The sequence below is a fragment of the Elephas maximus genome, chromosome 4 (assembly GCF_024166365.1).
Source record: "Elephas maximus indicus isolate mEleMax1 chromosome 4, mEleMax1 primary haplotype, whole genome shotgun sequence".
Taxonomy (NCBI): Eukaryota; Metazoa; Chordata; class Mammalia; order Proboscidea; family Elephantidae; genus Elephas; species Elephas maximus.
Genome location: NC_064822.1, coordinates 101,135,399 through 101,163,225, shown reverse-complemented (window position 1 = coordinate 101,163,225; position 27,827 = coordinate 101,135,399). Strand labels below are relative to the sequence as shown.

The 27,827-nt window shown below is 40.2% G+C and overlaps 1 long non-coding RNA gene across 1 annotated transcript; it reads right to left on the bottom strand.

Moving 5' to 3' along the window:
- Positions 1-16,423: 16,423 nt before the first annotated feature.
- Positions 16,424-27,338, bottom strand: LOC126075344 (uncharacterized). The gene is made up of 4 exons (XR_007517186.1): positions 27,269-27,338; positions 20,201-20,340; positions 17,104-17,222; positions 16,424-16,766 (listed from the first exon to the last, which is right to left on the bottom strand). It is a non-coding gene; the product is annotated as an uncharacterized LOC126075344 (long non-coding RNA).
- Positions 27,339-27,827: the final 489 nt, after the last annotated feature.

Below are 27,827 nucleotides of genomic sequence, written 5' to 3'. Positions count from 1 at the left end.
TCCCAGAAGCCTGGAAGACTCCTGGAGGCTCATTCAACTAATATTTGCCTTAAAAGGACCTACACATGACTGTTATTAGGATTAAATGAGATATGTGTAAAGCATTTAGCCTAGTGATGATAGGTGGTAAACCTTCAATCAGTTATTATTGTTGTTAATGTTATGTATTGATCACTTATTGTTTGCCAGCGACTGGGAGTACAAAGATATACTGCCCTAAAGAACTCACACTCCAGTGAGATAACAGATAAGCAGACCATCAATGGTAGAGGTTGCAATATATGAAATATATGAAAGAAGGATACCTAGCTCAGCTTATAGGGTCTGGGGTGAGTTCCCACAGAGGTGTTTGAGCTGATAATTGGACATATTACATATCCTCTTCCCAGAATAACCAAATTACAAGTAAATTTGGCATATGTTTTTATAACTGGAATCCAAGTTTCAAAATCCTGTGCCACTTATAAAACATATCTTGCCGTAGTAGTTGGAAAATTATCAAAAGTATTTTTAAAGGAGACTGACAAGCATAGATTCATCTTTACAAAGATCTCTTTAGCAGCTCATATTATATGCTCCATAAATATTTATTGAATGAAAGAATGATTTAATCTCCAGAACTAAATGATAAACAATTAAATCAATACTTCGTTCTCTCTCTTCCCTTTCAACAATTACAATGTACAAATGAATTTGCAGTGGTTAAGAGCCACAGCTACTAACCAAAAGGTTGGCAGTTTGAATCCTCCTTGCAAACCCTACGGGGCAGTTCTACTCTGTCCTGTAGGGTCGCTATGAGTTAGAATCAACTCTACGGCAATGGGATTGTCAGCAATGTGTATGCACTGGTGAAAATAGAGAAGGGATTTCCTGGACTACGCAGTCACCAGTAGTTAACGGCAGAACAATGCGTCAAAGACTTAATGGTTAGTGAGGGTTTTTCATGTACATAAATGCTCTTCTCTTTACTGGTTCTGCCTGGAGGAAAGCTTGGATGTTTCTGTGGTAAGGCAATGTGAAACAACAACGAACTGATTCTTGAATTGACTAGAGAGTCCCTGGGTGGTGCAACCAGTTAAATGCTTGACTATTAGCCAAAAAGTTGATGGTTTGAACCCACACAGTTTCATCTTGAAAGACAAGCCTAGCAATCTGCTTCCTAAAGGTCACAGCCTTGAAAACCCTGTGGGGTAGTTCTACTCTGTACACACGGAAACCATGAGTCGGAATTGACTCTACAGTAACTAACAACAGCAGCAGTAGTGATTCATTATTGATATCTAGTAAATAAATGATCTCTCCCGGGGCACAAATGGCAGCATGCATTTTGCTTACCCAAGGGATTTTGATTTTACTATGAGCATCAGGGAAACCCTGGTGGCGTAGTGGTTAAGCGCTATGGCTGCTAACCAAAAGGTCAGCAGTTCAAAAACACCAGGTGCTCCTTGGACACTCTATGGGGCAGTTCTACTCTGTCCTATAGGGTTGCTATGGGGTCCCTCTGAGTTGGAATCGACTTGGCGGTAAAGGGTTTGGTTTTGGGTTTGGGGTATCAGAGTAGGTTATGCTATGATAACAAAGAACCCCACAAATGTAAATGGCTTAACACATCTAAGGTTCGTTTATCACTCGTGCTACCTGTCCAGTGAGCGTCAGCAGGGTGGTCTCAGGCTTACGGAAGCATCATCTCAACACGTGCTTGGCACCTCAGGAGGAAGCGAATGAGGTGAACTGTGTACTGGCTCTTTAAGCTTCTGCCTGGAAGTGCATGCATCTCTTCCGCTGTATTTCATTGACCAAAGCAAGTCACATGGTCCCAAGGACAAGTACAAACCCACTATCCAGTGCCGTCGAGTCGATTCCGACTCATAGCAACCCTCAAACCCACTAAATGCCTGGAAGTGGGAGAACTGAAAGCATTTGTTGAAAATTATTAGTGACATCACAGCCCACCATTCTGGTCACCAAATATTTGGTTTCCTTTCTCTCACGAACTCAAAATATACTCACCTTGAGAAAGACAGCCAAGAACTCTCATCTAGGGCATCAGACTTAAAGTCTAGTACCTCTGGGAGTATATGGTGGTCTCTTCATTGGGGGTGATGCTGTTTCGTGTGTATCAGGTCTGATTTTGACTCCTTTTGATCCAGGGACTATGAACAAAAAAGACAAGTTATCAGCTCTCCACACTCTACAGTGGGGCACGGGGACAGGGTAACTATGCTAAACACTCCCGTTTGGGAGTTAGTGTCTATAGCAATTCTAAAATCCTGCTGGGTTTGGGAGGGCTCCCTACCCTGGGATGAGGTAAGTTCCTTAATTAGGCTCCAATTCTGCTCTTGAAGGGACTCCTCAATCCACTTTTCTCCATAGCCCTTGAGTGACCACCTGTAAGACTCTTCTTTTTCTGATATCAACTTTAGCCTAATCAGAAGTGTGAATTAGTATGTTTTCCTTAGGGTCTAGGCAGGTTTCTCAGCCCACTTCCTATTTATAGAAGGTTAGGGCCAAGGGTTGTTTTAAATAATGACCAATCACAGTCTTTTTGTTTTCTAGGCTAGCTAGTGATCGCTTTAACAATTCAACTCTCTCAAAAATTTAATAATATTCTCATCTGATTCCAGTCAGCTCCATATGCCAATAGCCACACCCACAGTTCTTTTCTAGATACACTTCTTTTTTTATTTGTTTATTTTTTGTAACAGCTTTATTGAGGTGTAATACACATACCATACAATTCACCTTTTTAATATGTACAATTCAGTGGGTTTTAGTTTATTCACAGAGCTGTGCAACCATCACCATTATCTAATTTCAGAACATTTTCATCCCCCGAAAAAGAAACCACATACCCATTAGCAGTCACTCCCCACTCCTCACCCCAGTCCTGTTGTTAGGTGCCATCGAGCCAGTTCCAACTCACAGCAACCCTATGTACAACCGAAGGAAACGCCGCCTGGTCCTGTGTCATTCTCATGATCGTTGTTATGCTTGAGCCCATTGTTGCAGGCACCGCATCAATCCATCTCATTGAAGGTCTTCCTCTTTTTCGCTGACCCTCTGCTTTACCTAGCGTGATGTCTTTCTCCAGGGACTGGTCCTTCCTGATAACACATCCAAAGTATGTGAGACATAGTCTCGCCATCCTTGCTTTTAAGGAGCATTCTACCTCAGCCCTAGACAACAACTAATGCATTTTCTATCTCTATGAATTTGCCTTATATAGCATTTCATATAAATGGAATGATACAATATACGGTCCTTTTTCACTGGCTTCTTTCGCTTAGCATACTGTTTTCAGGGTCCATCCATGTCATAGCATAAATTAGTACTTAATTTCTTTTTATAACCAAATAATTCCATTGTGTGGATTTGCCACATTTTATTTATTCATTCATCAGCTGATGGACATTTGGCTTGTTGCCACTTTTTTGGCTATTTTGAATAATGTTGCTATGAACATTACTATGAGTAATGCCACATATGTGTGGGCATATGTTTTCATTTCTCCTTAGTCATACTTCTTGAATTTGTTGTATTTCTTTGCTCACTCATCCTCTCTTCCTCTCAACTGCAGTTATCTTTCTTGGCCTATCTGGCTTTGGTGGGAAAACCTCACCTTTTTAGTTTATTTCATTTTGACCCTGAGCCATTTTGTCCAACAGAAAGTGCCACATTCGTTTGGGGTCTTAAATGCTAACAAGCGGCCATCTAAGATGCATCAGTTGGTCTCAACCCACCTGGATCAAAGGAGAATGAAGAACACCAAGGTTACACGATAACTATGAGCCCAAGAGACAGAAAGGGCCACAGGAACCAGACACTTACATCCTCCTGAGACCAGAAGAACTAGATGGTGCCCGGCCACAGCCGATGACTTCCCTGACAGGGAGCACAACAGAGAACCCCTGAGGGAGCAGGAGATCAGTGGGATGCAGACCCCAAATTCTCGTAAAAAGACCATACTTAATGGTCTGACTGAGACTAGAAGAATCCCGGCGGTCATGGTCCCCAAACATTCTGTTGGCCCAGGACAGGAACCATTCCTGAAGACAACTCATCAGACATGGAAGGGACTGGACAATGGGTTGGAGAGAGATGCTGACGAAGAGTGAGCTACTTGTATCAGGTGGACACTTGAGACTGTATTGGCATCTCCTGTCTGGAGGGGAGATGGAAGGGTAGAGAGGGTTAGAAACTGGCAAAATTGTCACAAAAGGAGAGACTGGAAGGAGGGAGCAGGTTGACAAATTAGGGGGAGAGCGAGTGGGAGTATGGAGTAAGGTGTATATAAGCTTATATGTGACAGACTGACTTGATTTGTAAACGTTCACTTAAAGATCAATAAAAATTATTAAAAAAAAAAAAGAAAGTGCCACATTAATCCATACAGAGGTTTTAATAATACGTCCAACGGCTGTACCCTTGATGGATCCTTGCAACAGGGCTGAGTTTTAATCAGACTTTGCCATCCAAGCATTTCTCAATGTTACTTTTTGCTGCTTGGGGCTCAGAAACAGTTGCGTCTTTCTGAATTTGCGGACATTCTGTATTCCGTTTTCTGCTTGCAACCAACACAGGTTACTAACACTATTTTCCAACCTCCTCTTCTAAGGCTACAAAATGATAATGAGCTTGATGTGCCTTCCAAATTACCTCAGATGACCATTTTACCAAATGTTTTGCCGCTGCACAATATGGATATACATCCTTCCATCCTCCAGTAACAGTTTTTTTGCCACCTGCTATCAGCCCTAAGCCTTTGCCTCATTTTATAGAACTTAATTAAAATAAAAATTTCTCTGACAACCAGGATAGGCAAGGTATGCTCTGGTTAAAAAAAAACAAAAAACAAAACTCAACAGCTTAATCTTACAAAAGTTTATTTCTTGCTTACACATTTTGCTACATGTCCAGTGCAGCTCATCAAGGGCGTGAGAAAGTAAAAATCAGTTTGCATTGTAAAAAGCTGTCCTACCATTCATCAGATGGGAATGATAGACATAGATAAAGCAAGGTGCTCAGTAAACAGGAAACTATATTCCCCCAAGGACACAGTGCAGCTGTAAAGTGTCATAACAGCCCTCTTCTTTCTTACTCACTGAGAAACTGTGTTCTCTAAAATTACAGATGGCCTGAAATTTTGTTGTTTGAAATTATATCAGTAAGAATAAAACAACCGACTCTTGTCTAGAGGATCTAAGTTCTTTTGACACATAGAAGCCATCTCAATTTCCAACCCAGGTGCAGAGCCACAGATAAGGTGTTTTTGGACCAACATTCCACATCTATCTTAACTTTTTGTTTCCAGGGGAACAAGGTGCTGGGTCTACTTTACAGTTTGGATGTGATTTTGACCACTTTACATAGCCCTTTAAGTCACCTAAACTTTACCCTTCCCCAGAATTCTAGCGTGCTAACTCTCTTTTCCTTTGTTTGGTGAGACAGCTCACTGTTCCTCTGGTGTGTGGTCTCCCTCATTGCAATGGTTCAATAAACCCGATTTTGCCTGACGAAGGGCTTATTTTCAGTGGTCTTGGGATGATTGGGCTAGGATAGGGAGTTCGACTCATCATAAACTTTTGGCATTGGAAGATCTGTATTTTATACAATTAAAAAATGGTAGGCTTTTGTCAGGCTCTGCCTTGGCCCTAAACTATCTTAGCTTTCTAAAGATTACTCCTTTCCTGGTCTTTGTAACACCAGTCCTCACTCACAAAAACTACAGGGTTTAGAAATAACAATCGTTGAGTGCTGAGACCCTAAGTACTTCAGGGCAACTTGGATACCAGGCTGTCTCTAAAAATTCCATTGGTGCAGAGCCAGACTGTCCACTGAGCCCTTTCTATCCCTGTCCCTCTAAGACACTAATGCCCTAGGTAGAGGGAGCCCTGCATCTGTGCCCCAGATAGCTTTCATCCCTCTATAATATTCAAAGAAAAAAAAAGAGGAATTGTAAATATGCAATGCTTTTCCCACTCCCCACCCATCAGAGTAGTTATTCCTCGAGAATGAGGAAGGAATTCAGAAGTGGGTATTGGAAGTTGCACCAAGAAGTTTTAGGATTAGAGAGCCAAGGAGATACAAAGAGAAAGGGGTAGTATATCAGCTAATGTCCCAGCAGGAAACAGATGTGGGCAGCATTAAAGGAACCAGCAAAGGATGGTGAAGCATCTGGGACAAGCAACAGCAGGAAGCCATTATCATCACTTGGTCTGAAAGAATAAAAGGAGGGAAATGTAGAGTCTGATAAGAGTTAGAGCTGGGGAAGAGGAATTGCCTGACAGAAGCTATAGCTCTAGAGGAAGGAAGCTACTGCCAGATCATAGGTAAGAGTTGGCAAAGGGGAAGGGGAAGGGGAAGGGGAAGAGAACCAGGAGAATAAATATCCCAATCTTTTCACCCCTATCCTCCAATCTAACCTCTGGTGCTTCCCATGGGCCAAACACAACTGGATGCCAAAAGGCAGGAAAGCCTAGGAGATGAGCCAGTAAAAGTTAACCCTAGAACTCGTAGTTCAGGGTGGAGAAAGGTAATTAATAGGCTGAGGTTGAGGCTGGGGCAAGTGGAGATTAACCAGCACAGGTGGGTTGAGGAGACATAGGAGAAGGCAGACTGCAAATACATGAGACAGGAGCTAATTGCCCATAGTTGGCTTTTAAATGGATATAACTTTTGCCCTGTTTGGACTGGTAATTTTCTGGTTCATTGGTTCATGAGTAGACAGTCTTAATGCATTTTAAGACTTCCTTAGGTAGGAGGCGAGCTCCCAATTCTTTTTCTGGCCCACATTCTCAGTGAACTAGGTGTTAGAGCTGAGCAACATGACACCAGGAAGTCAAGTATATATACTATAATTCATACACCATAAAATTAATCTTTTAAAAGTATACAATTCAGTGGTGTATAGTATATTAATAAGGTTATGCAACCATCACTGCTATCTAATATTATAACATTTTAATCACCCCAAAAAGAAACCCCATATCCCTTAGCAGTTACTTCCCATTCCTTCCTCCACTCAGCCCTAGGCAAACACTAATCTATGTTTCTATGGATTTATCTATTCCGGACTTTTCATATAAATGGCATCATACAATATGTGGCCTTTTATGACTTTTATTAGACATTTTTCATTTAACAAAATGTTTTCAAGGTTCATCCATATTGTAGCATGTACTAGTACTTCATTCCTTTTTATAGTTGAATAATATTCCATTGTATGGGTATACTACATTTTGTTTATCCATTCATCCATGATGAATATGGGTCGATTCTACTTTTTTGGCTATTAGTGAAATTACTGGGTCACATTATTTTTAACTATTTGAGGAGCTGTCAATGTGTTTTCCAGATCGGTTACAACATCCTACATTCTGACCAGCAATATATGAGTGTTTTGATGTCTCCAAAATCCCCAATAACACTTGTTATTGTCCATCTTTTTTATTACTGCCAGCTTTCTGGTGTATTTTTGATAATATACTTGAGTTTGCACATTCAGATTATTGAGGCAGGCTCTGGGATATGGTAGGAAGAGAAGCCTTAGTGGATTAAACACATCAAAGAGCGGTAAGTGTCAGAGGAATAGCACATAGGCTGGGATGGTTGGCTTGGGAAGACAATGAAGTTGATGACTTCTATACTTTGGTCTTCTAGTTTGAGAAGCATGCGAGGGATATGTGTGTTAGGAGGAAAGCCTAATATTGTCTCCTATTTGAATTATTCTCACTCAGTTGTTTTATGCTTTGTGTCTTGGGCCACTGGAAGGTATTCTGGAAGATCTTATGAGTCACCCATGATTCCTCCAGGTACTACTCAAATACTGGAGAAATGGCGGTGCTGAGAAGTTCAGGGAAGTCATGGAGAAAGAATAATTGATGTAGAAGTAGATGTACTGTGGGAGAAACAGTATCCTGTTTGCATGTACCACCGCGGCTCGCTACTCAGGCCAACCTAGCTGTCTGTAGAATGTCTAGCAACAAACACAGGTACTCTGTTATGACCTGGATAGCATGCTCCATTAGTCCATGGGTGGTGGGTTGTTACTAGAGAGCTTTGAAAATGTCTCCAAAACTGCATGCAAACAGGGTAGTGGAGAAATCAAGTTCATTGAAAAAGTATGCCTTGACAAGCAAGGTAATATAGTGAGAATAGGAATAAGGAGACCTGCTGCATGGAAGAATAGTGTTATCACCTGGGTGGCACAAATGGTTAGCACTCAGCTACTAACCAAAAGATTGGCGATTTGAACCTATCCAGTGACACCATGGAAGAAAGGCTTGGCAATTTGATTCTGTAAAGATCACAGCTAAGAAAACCCTATGGAGCTCATTTCTACTCTGTGTTACGTGGGATCACCAAGAATTGGAATTGACTTGACAGCAATGGGTTCCATGAACTACGGATGTTAGAATGGTGTGAGAGAGTTCATTAGTGCAAAATGAAGTCAACTGTGGTGAATTTCAGGGTATCAGAAGTGGGTACAGCTGTACATTAGTTCTTGACCAGCTGTCACGGGTGCCTAGTCATTATAGGCATTATATCAATAGTGGGGCCATTAGGAGTGACTTCAGACTGAGGCAGAAGTTTAAAAATGTGTCATGAAGACTTGTTGGAGGTAGCCCTGGATTCAGATGTCTCTAGTCAGGAAGGACAGGTAGATGTCTCTGGAAACTAGGCCCTCTTTGCTTTTCACTCACATTGGAGCCATTGCCGGGCATAGAATTCTTTGGAGACATCAGCTGAAAAGAAGACTATTTGGACTCAGGAAGGAATTACCTCATTTGACTTTAAAGAGTTTGCAAAGTATTGACACACTGTCTTAGTCATCTAGTACTGCTATAAAAGAAATACCAAAAGTGGGTACCTTCAACAAAGAAAAACCTAGTCTCTCACAGCTTGGGAGGCCAGAAGTCCAAATTCTGAGTACCAGCTCTAAGGGAAGTCTTTCTGTCTCTGTAGGTTCTGGAGGAAGGTCCTTGTCATCAATCTTCCCTTGATCTAGGAGCTTCTTCATGCAGGAACCTCAGGTCCAAAGGACGAGATTTGCTCCCGGGGCTGCTTTCTTGGTGGTATGAGGTCCTCATGTCTCTCTGCTCACTTCTCTCTTTTATATCTCAAGAGAGATTGGCTCAAGACACAATCCAATCTTGTAGATTGAGCCCTGTCTCATTAACATAACTGCCACTAACCCCATCTCATCAACATCTTAGAGACAGGATTTACAACACACAGGAAAATCACATCAGATGACAAAATGGTGGACAATCACACAATACTGGGAATCATGGACCAGCCAAATCGATATACATATTTTTTGGGGATGAAATTCAATCTATGACATTGTCACTCTCATGCTTTCTCTCTCTTTCCCTCTCAGTTTATTTTTGTTTTGTTCTGGAGGCTCTGTTCTTAGAAGAGCTAGAAACAGAAAAGCTCATTGAATTCTATAGATAATATCTGGTAATAATGGATAATAATACTGGGTTGGCAGGGTAAGGAGATTTGTGTCATTATTTCTAATCTGTTTTATAGATTGAAATTTATTCTTTCTCAACAAGTATAATTAAATGTGGGATCCAAATAAGCTCTGAATCAAGTCACATGATGTATTTTTTTCTGTGTAGGAATTTTACTATGGATAATTAAGAAATGATCCCCAGTCTAAAAATATCATCTGCCATACATATAAGATTAAAAACACTGGATAACTTAGAGTATTTAATATTATTTCTGTCCCCTCCCTTTCTTTAGTATACTGATGGCATTATCCATTTTAATCCTTAAAGAGGATCAAATGGAAAAACAATAAAAAATAAATTTGTTATTAGAGTGGGTTTTATCATTGCTTGCCAGTTTCTCAATTTCTAGAAGAATTCATCGCTTAAATAAATTGGGCATAGGAAAAAACAAGACTCACACACATTGGCAGAGAACAGAGGTAGAATTTAGAGGCAGCTTTGGTAGAAGATCATTAGTCACACTCTTTAATTCTTCATGTCAATGCGTAATACTGTTTTGGCATCACCCCTTATAAGAATTTTCCAACCTCTCCAGGAAGCTTTAAATGTTCAGAAAACAAACATTGCCTCAGAAGCTTCAACTGGTGAATGTGAACAGAGAGTGCAAACATTTCCATAATCTTCCAAGAGGGTTTGAGCAAATTTGCTGTAATATTCCCTGTATTTCCCGGAAAACTCTGATTTCTAAGACAAAAATGTTTTCAGAAAAAGTTGGCTTTATGTAAATAACCCTCACATTATTTATTAAAATGGTATAAGTCTCATACGGCGACATTATATACCGTCATGCCCCAAAACCAAGCCCATTACCATCGAGTCAATTCCTACTCATATTGACCCTGTAGGACAGAATAGAACTGCCCCATAGTGTTTCCAGGGCTATAAATCTTCATGGAATCAGACTACTACATCTTTTCCCCACGGAGTGGCTGGTGGGTACAAACTGCTGATCTTTTGGTTAGCAGCTGAGCACTTTAACCACTGTACCACCAGGGCTCCTTAAATTGTATATAGGTGTGATAAAAAGAAAATTAGAAGCTTTATCAGAACCTTGTCGTGGTTTTTTTTTTCCTTTTTTTTTAAAGCAGCTTTATAGAGATATAATTCACATACTATAAAATTCACTCTCAAAGTGTACAATTTGGTTGATTTTAATATATTCACTCAGTTGAATATGCTAAATATAAATGTATATATGCTTATATGTGTAATTACATATAAATATATTCCATTGTATAGCTAGCTATACCACATTTTGTATCTATTCATCAGGTGATGGACATTTGGGTTGTTTCCACCTTTTTGGCTATTATGAATAACGCTGCTGTGAACATTTGTGTACAATTGTGTCTTTATTACACATTTGCATAGGTTATTACATGTGTTTTCTTCTGCTGTGTGCTTTGTTCTGTGAGAAAGACATTTTATAATCATTTACACTCTCACATTCTCTCTTTAAACCTGGGTAAGGAAGACAGAAGGTATTGGGGGTAAAAAAGGAGGGTAATCTGGAGCCCCAAACATACATTTCCTGACACAGTATGAAGGGGTAGGTTCGCCAAGGTTATCATGCAATTGCATTATATTTTATTTTAGTTTAGTTTAACTAGGTAAACTAAGACTGCCACACATACATACACATGAATATACATAAAAGTATATATGCATATTTAGTCCTCATCTGTGAGTCAAATAAAAAATAATTGAGAAAGAAAATTTTAAATATAAATATTAATGTTGTTCTTAAAGTATCTCTTTTAAAGATCTGATCTTCAGGTTTTTTAGGGGAAATCAATTTTGTACAACTAAGTGTTAAAAGACTTGTTCTAAGAAGCCACATGCTTACTGAGGGCCAGTTTATGATTAAAGTGACATAAGGATATTTTCTGCTTGCCCATTTTCTAAATGTCTTAGGCTGGGTTCTCTACAGAAGCAAAACGAGTAGAGCATATAAACATATATTTAGAGAGAGGTTTCTATCAAGGGAATGGCTCATGTGGATGTAGAGGCTGGAACATGGGCCAGGCTGGAGCCTTCTCCTGATTCCCGTAGCCCCAGGGTCTGGAGAACCCAAGATTGGCAAGTCAGACAGCAGGGCTCTGGCTCAGAGGCTGCAAAGACCTATGAATCCCAAATTTGGCTGGCAAGATGGCAGGTAAGCTCTTAGCTCATATACCAAGAATTAGAGGTCAGACAAACAGGATCCAGAGCACAGCAAAAGCTGATGAGCCTTGCCAGAGAGTCCACTTATATTCCATGCAGGCCACACCCCCAAGGAAACTCCCCTTCAGCTGATTGGCTACTCACAGCAGATCCCATCATGGAGGTGATCACATTCTATCAAATCTCATCATGGAAGTGATCACATCATCATACGACTGCCAAACTACATCATAACTGCGGAGCCACTGAGAATCATGGCCCAGCCAAGTTGACACCCAACCTTAACTATCACAAAAAATCATTATTTTATAAAACTCATTAAAATTTCCCATTTTGTTGATATTGTCTCATAATCAATAAAGCAATGCTCTGGGTATAATTCCCACTCCTCATTGCAAAGTGAGCTGGCTATGTTATCCTGATATGGTCAACTCATCACCAGGCAAGAAAGAGAAAGAGTGAATACTCTCATCACCCTGCTGGGACTTCTTGGTATAATGATGACAACATACTTTGGCTCTTCCTGGATGTCAGGCATGGTGCATTGAATCTTCACATGTGTATCCTGTCTTTACAAGAGACCCCACTTATCTCCATTTCACAGATGAATAAACTGAGGCTTAGAGAGATCGTGTAATTTCACGAGGACATACAGTAGTTACTTCTGAAGATCAGTTTCAAACCCAGCTCTTTTTCAGGTCTGACTCCAGAGCCTAAATTCTTTTCCACGTCACTATAGTAGTGCCTTTATATGCTAGAACCTGGATGAGGGCAAAGAAACCTAAAAAATAGAAGTCAGCTATTTGGCAAACTCCTTGGCATAGAACAGAGCTGGGAACCAGAAAAGAAACAATAAAGCCATCAAAATAGGTTTTATAATTCCCACGCACCACACTTCACGCATATTGCTCATATGAGAATTCCTCAGCGTCTGTCTCAGAGACTCTTTGTTCAAATTTTACGCACAATTCCGACACTGGGTATCTTGTTCACAAGCCCATAGTAGATCAGAAGCAGCAATTCAGAAAGAAGAAGGCAAGCAGCTACAGGCAGGCCCACTGTCTCACATATAATCAGAGTGCTGCTCAAAACATCACCGTCGCGGCTCAGTGGCTGCTGTTTTAGCCATCCTGCCTCACTGATGGTTATTCTGCCCACAGACCACTGCCTGTAGCACCCACTTTGGGACTTCTCACACACTTCAGCTGGTTGGAGACACCTGCTTTTCCTGACCAGCTCCTTCAGAGAAAGTTTGTCACAGCAGAGATGTTGGGCCCCAGGGGATACATTTCTACTTTTCGTATCATACTTTTTCTTTACAAGAGCAGAGAAGAACACGCTCCTCCCAGCAGTCAGACCCTGCTGTTGACCTGAACCACTCTGTGGAATACATCTTTACTCACAGACGATTTTTCCTCAAAAGACTCTATAGCCCCTTCCGGCAGTCTAGGTTCTTTGCTTTGTTGTTTCTGAGGTTCTCTTTTTTCCATCAAAACTTTCTGCACATGCTGAGCCCCATCTGTGACCTGAATTTTACTTCTTTCCCACTGAGTTCCTAGATCAATGCAAATTAGGAGCTATTTCTGGGCATCTGTTCTCAAGATTCCATGGGAATACATTTCTGGAACTTTCTAATATGTACAGTGAAGTTAGTCAGCTCAGATCATGCGGAGGACCTCTAGGGGGCAGCACTTCCTAATTGCACATGCCAGTCTATCAGAGGCTTTGCTCTGTCCTAGCAAAAATACCTTTACATAGCTATTAGCTTCCCACCAAATTAGTGAGAACTATAAACACACAGGAAACACTGGTGGCATAGTGGTTAAGTGCTACGGCTGCTAACCAAAGGGTCGGCAGTTCGAATCCGCCAGGCACTCCTTGGAAATTCTATGGGGCAGTTCTACTCTGTCCTATAGGGTTGCTATGAGTCGGAATCGACTCAAAGGCACTGGTTTTGACTTTTATAAACACACACAAACACATAAATTAACTCTAATATTTGATCCTGACGATGGTGCAGTAAAGCCATTGCTTTCAAATATGGATGATGGCATTGTAAATTGGAACATGTTTAGAAACCAATATACAGTAAAATGTATCAAGAGCCATAAATACATTTATTGACACAGTAAGCCCATTGAATTATCTCTAGTCACAAGAGATAATCTAAAGCATAGGAAAAGCCACGTCCTGCATTATTTATAATGCTGAAAAATCATAAGAAAACTAATTAAATCAATAATAGATTAAAGAAATTTAGTACATTTATTTGATGGAATCTTATGTTGATATTGGAAACCCTGGTGGCGTAGTGGTTAAGTGCTCCCACTGCTAACCTAAAGGTTGGCAGTTCAAATCTGCCAGGCGCTCCTTGGAAACTCTATGGGGTAGTTCTACTCTGGGTTTTACGATGGGTTTTGGTTTTTTTATCTTGATATTAATATAATTAGTATAAAGTCCATGTAACAACATATGTAGGGTACAATACCAACCAAACCAAACCCAGCACCGTCAAGTTGATTCCGACTCATAGCGACCCTGTAGGACAGAGTAGAACTGCCCCATAGAGTTTCCAGGGAGCGCCTGGCAGATTTAAACTGCCGACCCTTTGGTTAGCAGCCGTAGCACTTAACAACTGTGCTACCAGGGTTTCCGTAGGGTACAATAACTACCATTTATTGAATGCTTACTATGTCCCAAGTTTGGCAGCTAACCAAAAGGTCGGCAGTTCAAATCCACCAGTTGCTCCTTGGAAATCCTATGGGGCAGCTCTGCTCTGTCCTATAGGGTCTCTATGAGTCGGAATCGGCAACTATGTCCCAGGTCATGTATTTGATATGTTATTGGAATTACCTCATTTCTGTCTCATGATAACCCTATGAAATAGGTATTATTCTAATTTGTCTTAGTCATCTAGTGCTGCTATAGCAGAAATACCACAAGTGAATGGCTTTAACAAAAAGAGGTTTATTCTCTCACAGTCCAGAAGGCTAGAAGTCTGAATTCAGGGCACCAGCTCCAGGAGAAGGCTTTCTCTGTCAGCTCTGGACGAAGGTCTTTGTCATCAGTCTTCCCTTGATCTGGGAGCTTCTCAGCACAGGGACCTCAGGTTCAAAGGACGTGCTCTGCTCCCAGTAATGCTTTCTTGTCAATATGAGGTCCCTCTGTCTCTCTGCCCGCTTCTCTCTTTTATATCTCAGAGATTGGCTTAAGACACTATCTAATCTTGTGTATCTCATCAATATAACTGCCACAAATCCATCTCATTTCATCGTAGTGATAGGACTTACAACACATAGGGAAATCACATAAAATAGTGGACAATCACACAATACTGGCACTCATGGCCCAGCTAAACTGACAGATATTTTGGGGGGACACAATTCAATTCACGACATCATTTAAGGCTCTTTTAAAGGTTCTTGCTTCACCCTCCACCCCTGTTTTCTATCCCTCCAGGCCAACATCCCTTTTCCACTTAAAATGAAGAAAATCCCTTTAAGAAGCTCCTAGCTGGCTCCAGAGCCTGGACGTTTAACCATTACCCTAAATCGTCTTCTACTTCTGTTTAAACAGAAAAACAAAAGGAAATCAGATTACAAAATTATTACATCCGCTACACTTTAACTTTAAAGACATTGCTTCTAGAAAAAACCTGGCAGCGAATACATAGAATTGATGATAGTTGTTCTAGGGTAGTGGAATTTTGGGTGATGATATTTTCTTCAAATTTTCTGTTATTCTTATTTTTATAAGCATAAGCACTCCAAAGCTTAAAAAACGAAAATAATCAGATTGCTGAATGATGGATAACCCTTTTCTTGTCCTAATACATTGTTTAAAGTCATTGTAACGTTGTTTTCATGTTCTTTAAAATATGTTAAGCGATAAAGTTGTCGACTGCATTTATGAAAGTAACAGTGGCTAAATGTTAAAGTTTTAGAGCTCAAGGAGAGGAATAATAATAATCTCACACAAAATCATTAGTATAGTGCTTTATAGGTTTCAGTTTTATGCACTTCCTCTTTTCAGTGACTGAAAGGCAGAACTTCAACTTTCTGGAAGTTATCCAGAAAGCCCAGTCACTTGATGTTCAACATACCCACAGCTCTACTGTGCTTACTGGCTAGTCTACGTCCCCCAGAAAAGGGCTAGTGGGGTACTTGGCATACTAATCACCTAGGCTCAGTCAGCACAGCTGGAAACATAGCCGCAGGCTGCAGCTGGCTGAAGCCCTAGAGTAATCATCAAGGAAGAACACGGAGAGGAAGGCTCTTTTGAAGGCTCTTCCTTTATTCCTGTCTGCCCTCTTTCTGTCCTCTGGCTTACTTCCTTTTTCTACGTAATAGGAAAAGCAATTCTTTTCTATGTACTTTTGCTAAACGATTAACAGCTGGTGAAAGATGAAGTGCCCCACTTCTTCCTGCACTTGAGTCTCTCCCCAAAATACCAATAATATGGCAACTGTGGAAATCCTGGGGACTAATACTGCCCCCATAAGGCTAAAAACAGCAGAAACTGCAGTTCTAATTCAGACGTAAACACACCGAGAAGGAAAAACGGAAACTCTAAATGTCTCTTTTCTTTTTAAAAATTTTGAGGTTTTGCAGATTATAAAATTAATACAGTGTAGAAACATTGAAGAATGCAAATTAACATAAAGGAAAAAAATTACCTAAAGTCCTTTCGCCCAGAAATGACCACTAATAATATACATATATTTTTTAGTTCCTGGTCTTTTTTTTGATATGAGTTATATTTTTTTCAAAAACACACATTTATCTACACTTTTAAATTTTGCCATTTAAGAATCATCTTGCATATACTACTTAGTATTCTTCTTTATTTTCAGCTAACATTATGTGCTTCTTCCCATTTGATTAACTATTCTGCAAAAATATGTGTTGAATGTTGTATGTGTAATAACTTCAGGAACGATTCCACTGCGGTGTCCTTGCAGCATTAGCACCATCTGACACCTCCCCCTGTATTCCTCGGCTCCACCGAATCCTCACGGGCACTAAACACACTCTCTGGCTTCAGTGAGAATTAAGCACAGGGAGAGGAAAAGCGGACCATCTGCGCAGGGAGGTAAAACCAGTGTAAAATTAAATGGAGTGTGAAAAAGAAGCCACTTATGCTCTTTAAACATGTACTACTTGAGAGAAATGGTCACATATGTACACAACTAATCAGTGGACACACAGACTTCAGATGAAGGACGTTTCGGAGCGTTCTTCGTTCAAAAAGCAAAAACAAGGCATTTTTCAAAAATAATCTTTTATATTTCCGAAATGACCCACGAAATTTTTATCAAACCTCAAACATTTTAAGGATGTTAAGCCAAATACAAACCTTCGTCCCTGGCAACGATGTCACTTTCCTCACCAAATGGGAGACATTTGGGATATTTTACCTTCATCCGGGACTGTTGACTCACACACCGCGGACTCTTGCTTACTGCTGGATGTTCGCTCCTCCCTTTCTTTTCGGTTTGTCCGATCACAGATCTGTCCCTGACCTTGACTGGAACACCTGTGGTGGAGTAGTATGGTGGTCAAGAGTGCAAGATTCCAAGCTGTGCTGTGCGTTTGAATCCTGTCTGTGGCACATGAGACAAGTAAATTGTCCGCGCGGTCCCGCGGTTTCCAATCTGACAAATAGGGATAACAGTCCCTACCTCCTAAGGTTGTTCTGAGGAGTAAATGTATTACTTTCTGTAAAGCACTTTTTAAATAATGCCCATCACACAGTGAGCACTTGATAAATGTTGCTGTTATTATTACCACTGGGAGAGCTTCTTAGCTGTTCCTTCTGTTTCAGTCTCCCAACTCCTCACAAGAATAGAGTTGCCTTTGAGCCAGTTGGGGAGTTCCTAGGTAATGCAAATGATTAATATACTCAGCTGCTACCCAAAAGGTTGGAGGTTCAAGTCCACCCAGAGGCACCTCGGAAGAAAGGCCTGGCCATCTAATTCCAAAATATCAGGCTTTGAAAACCCTATGAAGCAGTTCTACCCTGAAACACAGGGGTGTGCCATGAGTGGAAATCCGCTTGATGGCAAGTTTTTTTTTTTTTTTAAATGTTCCAGTTGAGCGCTTTCTATGTGCCAACTTGGGTTTAAGCTCTTTACGTGTTTTATTTTTATTCCTTATAACAACTGGTGTACTGGATAGTACTCACCATTTTACAGATAGGAAAACAGGCTCAGAAGAGTTCCAGCCTCTCTTTTACAATTTCTTTAGAAATTGCATGTCCTTTTTAGTCACATTATTTCTTTTCTCAATAGTAACCACATTTTCCATTACCTGCCCTCAAATTGCTTCACCTTTCAATCACTGGCATTGGGTTAGTGCCTGTTAACTCATTCTCATTGCTCCCCAATATTTCCATTCCAAGTCTATCCCCTGTCTTCTCAGCCCCAGTCCAACATACATATCAACTTTAGATCCTAATTGCCTCTCAACTTGCATTCCCCACCATATAAGATACATTTGTACCCTCTCCTAAGACATTCTAGTCACTCATGTCTTCCAGGTCTGCTCAGTACTATAAGAATAATGTCTAGATTTCTTTAGAGGCTAGCAACTCTTGTAGGTCTGTGTGCTACGTATTTGGGAAGTCGTAAAGAGTTGAAAGGGGAGGAAGAAAGCAAGATGAAAGAGTCTGAGTTAGGATAATTTGAAGGAGGAGCTTGTCAGTCCAAAGCAACCTTTTCTCCTAAGAAAATCTGGGACATGTGGTCTGACAATGGAGTAGTTAAAATGAGCACAAATCACATATTTGAAATGTTAATATGCAGGACTTAATGTCAGCACCCATATAGAGAATGATTAAGGAGACCAGATGTCCTTATGCTGAGGAGAGAAGACAGACAGGTTGGGGTTGTGTTTGCTGCTGCAGAGAGAGGCCATGTGAAGCTACCCTCAAACATCTGCAGTATGTGTCTCATGGCAGAGGGGTTAAACTGGGCAGGGTGGGATGGGAAGGGGTGGTAAAGGACAGAGCAGGGAGAACTAGAATAGCCTGAAAACAAAATAAATAGCCCCCGAGAAGCTAAAAAGGAGCCTGGGTGGCACAATGATTAAAGCACTCAGCTGCAAACTGAAAGATTGGCCATTTGAACCCACTCAGTGGCTTCACTTGCTTGCTGAAAGTGAACAGGACATGAAGCCCTTACTGATGAAGATCAAAGACCACAGCCTTCAGGATGGATTGCACCTCAACATAAAGAAAACAAAAGTCCTCACAACTGGATCAATAAGCAACATCATGATACATGAAGAAAAGATAGAAGTTGTCAAGGATTTCATTTGACTTGGATCCATGATCAACATCCGTAGAAGCGAGCAGCAGTCAGGAAATTAAAAGATGCAGTGCATGGGCAACTCTGCTGCAAAAAACCTCCTTAAAGTGTTGAAAAGCAAAGATGTCGCCTTGAAGACTAAGTGCACCTGACCCAAGCCATGGTATTTTCAATTGCCTCATATGTATGTGAAAGCTGAACGATGAATAAGGAAGACCAAAGAAGAATTGACGCCTTTGAATTGTGGTGTTGGCAAAGAATACTGAATATACCATGGACTGCCAAAAGAACGAACAAATCTGTCTTGGAAGAGGTACAACCAGAATGATCCTTAGAATCAAGGATGGCGAGAATACATGTTACATACTTTGGACATGTTATCAGGAGGGATCAGTCCCTGAAGAAGGACATCATGCTTGGTAGAGGGTCATTGAAAAAGAGGAAGACCCTTAATGAGATGGATTGACACAGTGGCTGCAACAATGGGCTCAAGCACAATGATTGTGAGGATAGTAGGACAGGGCAGTGCTTTGTTCTGTTGTACGTAGGGTTGCTGTGAGTTGGAATAACTCGACGGCACCTAACAACAACAGTGGTTCCACAGAAGAAAGATCTGGCTATCTGCTTCCATGAAGATTGCAGCCTAGAAAACCTTATGGGGCAGTTCTACTCTGTCAGGTGGGGTCACTATGAGTCGGAATCAACTCGACAGGACCCAACAACAAGAGGCTAGAAGATCACTTATCAGAAATATTATGGAGGAAATTCCAGCATCCTAGCTTGGAGTGCTGTGCTGCCGTGATGTTTCTATATCTCTCTGGTCATTCATTACCTGATGGAAAATGGCCACTGCCACAGTCAAGGCAAATCTGGTCCATTCAGGGACCTTTACAAACCTCTTGAGAGGTTCAGTGCCCTCACTTAAGCTTCTTTCTCCTTCCTCTGACTCCTTTTTCTTTTTGTGAGTGTTTTGGTAGAAGAGAAGTCAAAGCGACCTACTGAATACCTGGCGATAACACTTTCTAAACCAAAAATAAGAACCTCTGCCTTGACTCATGAGCTGGTCAGGGAGCAGAAGAGCTGATGTAGATCGCAAATGGGTGGTCATGGATTCCTCTTCTCTCCCCTCCACTGCTACCTTCCCTGGTGGGCTCACCTCCGTCCTTCCCCACTACCCACTCCACCCCTACTTGCTCTTTCTACTTACCCCCAAACCTGACTTCATAAAGCTATTTTTCTTAATCCAGGTGTATTGCTACCAACAACCATTCCTTGTTCAATATTCCATGGTACACCTTGATCTGTTGCTATTTATTCCTCCTGGCTTCTTTTAATCTTGCGACTTCACTGAAGGAGGGAATGGAAAGTAAGGGAAGTGAGATTCAAGTTCTCCAATCCTGGTTTTCCATGCCCAAGACAAGTCAGACAATAAGTCAGAACAATAAGAATCCTAGGATCCTTTCTTTTATATTTCTTATCTGTTCACAACATGAAGCACACTAAATTATTAAAAAAAAAAAAATTCCCCCGAGATTTTTCTACTTTTATGTGTTATGTATACATCTATGTTTTTTTTTTTTATGGTATGGAAATTATAAGGACTAATTCAAATTTTAAATTATAATGTAGTGGATGGAAACTCTGGTAGCATAATGGTTAAGTCCAACAGCTGCTAATCAAAAGGTCGGCAGTTTGAATCCACCAGGCGCTCCTTGGAAACTCTGTGGGGCAGTTCTACTCTGTCCTATAGGGTTACTATGAGTCAGAATCGACTCAACAGCAGTGGGTTTGGTTTTTTGTTTTTTACCATGGTGGACACTGTGAGACACTGCCCATGTCCCCCTTTAGGAATGAGGGGTGTATTCCTCCAGCTGCTGGAGTTACTGCTGGCAGAAAGCCCTCAATTATTTGCCCTCTTCTAGAGGCACCTCAGCTAAAGAAAGCTGCTTTGCCCAAGGTCACAGCCCCTTCCCATGGTAGCCTGAGCCAATGCCTGGTCAATATGGGCATAAAAATATCTGACTTCTCACCCCAACTCAGGACAATTCTGTGGGGCCATCACAGCCTAGGGCTCCTAGGGCATTGGCTGAGGCCAATACAGCCCAACTTCTCCCTCAGCCCAGTCTTGCTTCCTTTCCTTCCCTTTCTCAAGTGTGGATCCCAAGAACACTCCCTAAGAAATTCTCTGCTCCATCTCTGTCTCAGGGTCTGCTTCCAAGAGAATTCAACTTGTGACAAATACCTTACTGGCTGATTTTCAAAGATTTTCAGTAATTTAGACTAAGATTCTCTTTTGCTCTATACAGCAAACACAAGTTGTATCTTTTCTTTTTGCCAAAAGAATGTCACCAAATACATTGTGGACTGCTAAAAATTAAGAACATAAGGAGTTCCCACTGATGCTTGCCTAATATAGAAATATTATCGACCTTAAAATGGCTGTCTTCACTGTGCATGGTTAGCCTGGTTCACTTTTTATTTAAAACAACTAGGTTTTTATGGTAAACTCTGCTGGTGTAGTGGTTAAGATCTACGGCTGCTACCCAAAAGGTCGGCAGTTTGAATCCCCCAGGTGTTCCTTGGAAACCCTACAGGGCAGTTCTACTCTGTCTTATAGGGTCGTGCAAAGTTACTTTTCTCAAAATAATTTAGAAAAGACTGACATTTTCAGACTGTTGAGATACATGGTATATATATTTCTCAAAGTATTCAGGTCTTCATTTGTATATCACTTAAGTTTAATTTTTTTTTTTCATAGTGGGCTACATATTTCTTGTTAAGGGAGTTCCTAGATATTTTATGCTTTTATTGTAACTGTTTTATGTATGCATTTAAATTAATTTATAGGCATAACAAAACCCATTTCCAGTGTTTTTGTTTTATTGACTTAGTAATGATCTTGTCTGTTTACCTAATAAATAAAAATAACTGAGAAATATTTGAACAATAGCAATTATGCAAAGGCTAGTGACCTAGTGGATATTAAAACACACAAAAAAGTCTAATAAATAAATTAGTGTAAGTGATGAAAGAATAAATCAGTGGACAGAATAGTTACATCAGGAGCAGAACTTCATTGTTGTTGTTGGGTGCCATCAAGTCAGTTCCAACTCATAGCGACCCTATGCACAACAGAACGAAACACTGCCCGGTCCTGTGCCATCCTTACAATCGTTGTTATGCTTGACCCCATTGTTCCAGGCACTGGGTCAATCCACCTTGTTGAGGGTCTTCCTCTTTTCCGCTGACCCTATACTTTGCCAAGCGTGATGTCCTTCTCCAGAGACTGATTCCTCCTGAAAATATGTCCAAAGTATGTAAGACGCAGTCTCGCCATCCTTGCTTCTAAGGAGCATTCTGGTTGTACCTCTTCCAAGACAGATTTATTAATTCTTCTGGCAGTCCATGGTATATTCAATGTTCTTCGCCAACACCACAATTCAAAGGCGTCAATTCTTCTCAGTCTTCCTTATTCATTGTCCAGCTTTCACATGCATATGATGCAATTGAAAATACCATGGCTTGAGTCAGGTGCACCTTAGTCTTCAAGGTGACATCTTTGCTCTTCAACACTTTAAAGAGGTCCTTTGCAGCAGATTTACCCAATGCAACACGTCTTTTGATTTCTTGACTGCTGCTTCCATGGCTGTTGATTGTGGATCCAAGTAAAATGAAATCCTTGACAGCTTCAATCTTTTCTCCGTTTATCCTGATGTTGCTCATTGGTCCATTTGTGAGGATTTTTGTTTTCTTTACGTTGAGGTGCAATCCGTACTGAAGGCTGTAGTCTTTGATCGTCATTAGTAAGTGCTTCAAGTCCTCTTCACTTTCAGCAAGCAAGGTTGTGTCATCTGCATAACGCAGGTTGTTAGTGAGTCTTCCTCCAATCCTGATGCCCCATTCTTCTTCATATACTCCAGCTTCTCGGATTATTTGCTCAGCATACAGATTGAATAGGTATGGTGAAAGAATATGACCCTGGAGCACATCTTTCCTGACTTTAAACCAATCAGTATTCCCTTGTTCTGTCCAAACAACTGCCTTTTGATCTGTGTGCAGTTTCCTCCTGAGCACAATTAAGCGTTCTGGAATTCCCATTCTTCGAAATGTTGTCCATAATTTGTTATGATCCACACAGTCGAATGCCTTTGCATAGTCAATAAAACACAGGTAAACATCCTTCTGGTATTCTCTGCTTTCAGCCAGGATCCATCTGACATCAGCAATCATATCCCTTGTTCCACGTCCTCTTCTGAAATCAGCCTGAATTTCTGGCAATTCCCTGTCAATATACTGCTACAGCCGTTTTTGAATTTTGCTTGCATGTGATATTAATGATATTGCTCTATAATTTCCACATTTGGTTGTATCATCTTTCTTGGGAATAGGCATAAATATGGACTTCTTCCAGTCAGTTGGCCAGGAAGCTGTCTTCCATATTTCTTGGCATAGATGAATGAGCACCTCCAGTGCTGCATCTGTTTGTTGAAACATCTCAATTGATATTCCATCAATTCCTGGAGCCTTGTTTTTCACCAATGCCTTCAGAGCAGCTTGGACTTTTTCCTTCAGTACCATTGGTTCCTGATCATATGCTATGTCTTGAAATGGTTGAACATCGAGTAATTCTTTTTGGTATAATGACTCTGTATATTCCTTCCATCTTCTTTTGATGCTTCCTGCATCATTTAATATTTTCCCCATAGAGTCCTTCACTATTGCAACTCGAGGCTTGAATTTTTTTTTCAGTTCTTTCAGCTTGAGAAACACCAAGTGTGTTCTTCCCTTTTGGTTTTCCATTTCCAGGTCTTTGCACATGTCATTATAATACTTTACTTTGTCTTCTTGAGCTGCCCTTTAAAATCTTCTGTTCAGTTCTTTTACTTCATCAATTCTTCCTTTTGCTTTAGCGGCTCAACGTTCGAGAGCAAGTTTCAGAGTCTTCTCCAACATCCCGGTCTTTTCTTTTTTTCCTGTCTTTTCAATGACCTCTTGCTTTGTTCATGTATGATGTCCTTGATGTCATTCCACAACTCGTCCAGTCTTTGGTCACTAGTGTTCAATGCATCATATCCATTCTTCAGATGGTCTCTAAATTCAAGTGGGATATACTCAAGGTCATATTTTGGCTCTCGTGGACTTGCTCTGATTTTCTTCAGTTTCGGCTAGAACTTGCATATGAGCAATTGATGGTCTGTTCCACAGTCGGCCCCTGGCCTTGTTCTGACTGATGATTTTGAGCTTTTTCATCATCTTTTTCCACAGATGTAGTCAATTTGATTTCTGTGTGTTCCATCTGGCGAGGTCCATGTGTATAGTCACCGTTTATGTTGGTGAAAGAAGGTATTTGCAATGAAGAAGTCGTTGGTCTTGCAAAATTCTATCATTTGATCTCCAGCTTTATTTCTATCACCAAGGCCATATTTTCCAACTACTGATCCTTCTTCTTTGTTTCCAACTTTCACATTAAAATCACCAGTAATTATCAATGCATTTTGATTGCATGTTCAATCAATTTCAGACAGCAGCAGCTGATAAAAATCTTCTATGTCTTCATCTTTGGCCCTAGTGGTTGGTGTGTATATTTGAATAATAGTCATATTAACTGGTCTTCCTTGTAGGCGTAATGGATATTCTCCAATCACTGACAGCATTGTACTTCAGGATAGATCTTGAAATGTTCCTATTGATGACGAATGCAACACCATTCTTCTTCAAGTTGTCATTCCCAGCATAGTAGATTATATGATTGTCTGATTCAAAGTGGCCAATACCAGTCCATTTCAGTTCACTAATGCCTAGGATATCGATGTTTATGCATTCCATTTCATTTTTGACGATTTCTAATTTTCCTAGATTCATACTTCATACATTCCATGTTCTGATTATTAATGGATGTTTGCAGCTGTTTCTTCTCATTTTGAGTCATGTCACCTCAGCAAATGAAGGTCCTGAAAGCTTTACTCCATCCATGTTGTTAAGGTCGACCCTACTTTGAGGAGGCAGCTCTTCCCCAGTCATCTTTTGAGTGCCTTCCAACCTGGGGAGCTCATCTTCCGACACTATATCAGACAATGTTCCGCTGCTATCCATAAGGTTTTCACTGGCTAATGCTTTTCAGAAGTAGACTACTGGGTCCTTCTTCCTAGTCTGTCTTAGTCTGGGAGCTCAGGTGCAACCTGTCCTCCATGGGTGACCCTGCTGGTATCTGAATACCGATGGCATAGCTTCCAGCTTCACAGCAACATGCAAGCCCCCACAGTATGACAAACTGACGGACACGTGGGGGAGAACTTTATTATGTATCAAAAATGTCATAGTTAATAATCATACATAAATCATAATAATCATTACATAAATAGTAATTATACTTCTAAGGAGCTCTGGTGGTGCAATGGTTAAGCGCTTGGTTGCTAACCTAAAGGTCAGCCGTTCATGAAAGAGGTACCACAACTGAGGGGAGAAGAGAAGGAATTTTCACAGTTGCTACTGGAATTACTGATTGGGGATTGGGAACAAATGAATTTATATCTTCAACTCTCACTACATGGAGTAAAGAAATAAATGACAAAACAAACTACAAGCAAAAAATCCAAACTTAAGTCATAAAAACTAAGGCTGAATTCTGGTGAATATTATATCTGCATGAGAAATTATTTTCTAGAGCTAAGAAAAAAGTTGTTATTGACTTAAACATTCAAAACTTCTGAACATAGAAAATTAAAAGACAAGCAAAAAATTGAAAACATAGCTACAAACATGACTTTTAATATATAAAAGTTTTACACAAGATTGATTTAAACACACTGAAATAGAGGAGAAAAATGAGCAACGCATATAAATACACAACTCACAGAAAAAATAAAAAGCCTAATAAGCACATTTTAAAAGTTCAATAAAATAGAAACAAAAGTTCATTAAACCCAGAAGCTCTTTTTCACTAACTAAATGAGCAAAAAAGTTATGATACTCAAGAATGCTGAAGATGCTATGTCATAACCATCTTCATATACTGTCAGTGATGGTTTTAATACATACTCTCTTTCTAGAAAGCAATTTTAAAATTTACATGAGGCATTTTAAAATGCTGCTACATTTTAATGCAGTAATTCTAATTCTAAGGAACTCTGGTAACACAATAGTTAAGCACTTGGTTGCTACCCTAAAGGTCAGCAGTTCAAGCCACCAGTGGCTCTAAGGGAGAAAAGACCTGGTGAACTGCATCCGTAAAGATTATAGCCTGGGAAACTCTACAGGGCTGTTCTACTCTGTCCTATAGGGTCCCTATGAGTAGGAATCGACTCAACGGCACACACATTGTACTTCATCCCTATCTCTGATTATTTTATGATTATAATATTAATTTTATGATTATCCTATAAGATACGTTTCCAGAAGTTGAATTTGTTGCTGTTGTGTGCCGTCAAGTCAATTCTGAATCATAGCGATCATATAGGACAGAGCAGAACTGCCCCATAGGATTTCCTAGGCTGTAATCTTTACAGGAGGAGATCACCAGACCTTTTCTCCTACGGAGCGCTGGTGGGTTGGAACCCCCGACATTACTGTAAGTAGCCCAGTGCTTAAACACTGTGCCCCCAGGGCTCCTTAAATTACAATACACATAAAAACAAAAGTGAAAATCTGAAATTAATGAGAATTAGGGTAACACCATAAGATGGGATATTTTATAGTTATTAAAAGTTATGTTTTTGAAGACATTTAAGGTATAGTAAAATGATCATAACATAATATAATGTCACATAAAAATACAAAATGAGATATGATTGTGAATGTGAAAAAGGGGAGTATGTATACAAAATGTCAACAGTTGTTATCTACAGTCTGTAAATTTATGGATGATTTTGATTTTCTTTACATTCCAAGTTTTCTACAAAGAGAATAAATTACTTTTGCAATTGTGTGTGTGTGTATTCAAAGAGTGAATGGGGACGTAAAGAATTGGAAACATATCGTGAACTATACTTTGGAGGAAATTGGCTTCTAAATAGAAGAAAAGTGAGAGCTATAAACAGTTGTCATTGAGTTAACCCCAATTTTTTTTTCTTTTTTGTGGAACCTCATGTGTTTCAGAGTAAAATTGTGCTCCATGGATTGATACAGTGGTTGAAACAATGGGCTCAAACATAGCAATGATTGTGAAGATGGCGAAGGACTGAGCAGTGTTTCGTTCTCTTGTACACAGGGTCGCTGATTGCAACCGACTCGATGGCACCTAACAACAACAAAAACAACAGAGTCTTCATTAGCTGACCTTCAGAATTAGATTGCCAGGACCTTCTTCCAAGGGACCTCTGGACAGACTCAAACCTCCAACCTTTCAGTTAGTAGCCAAGTTCTTAGTTTGTGCCACCCAGGGACTCCAAGAGAGCTATAAAAAAAATAGTTAGGGGGAAAGGTAAAATTAAAGGAAATTTCCTCCCCTTTCCCTGCTTCCCTTTTCTTCTCTCTCTGCTCTGCCTCCCTCTTTCTTTTTTAATGATGGGAGAGGTTGGAACACTTACAGCTGTGTAAAAGAGGATGAAAATACTTGCAGGAACAAGTTTCCAAAGGAGACAGGAGAAAATCAGACAAGAGGAATTACCTTCGAACACATTTGTTGATACATGAATGTATGGATGGATGAATAACTGCCAAGCAGTAAGATGGTTTTCTATCATTCCATTATTTTTCAAGGCTGAAAAGGAAAGATCTGTGCATTTCTTTTTTTGATCAAAGTAACAATATTAAATATAGGGAAAGAACTGTTGAGTCCATTATTAAGCTGATATTGCTAAGTGGTTTTAGTTAAACTACAGAGTTATACCTAAATA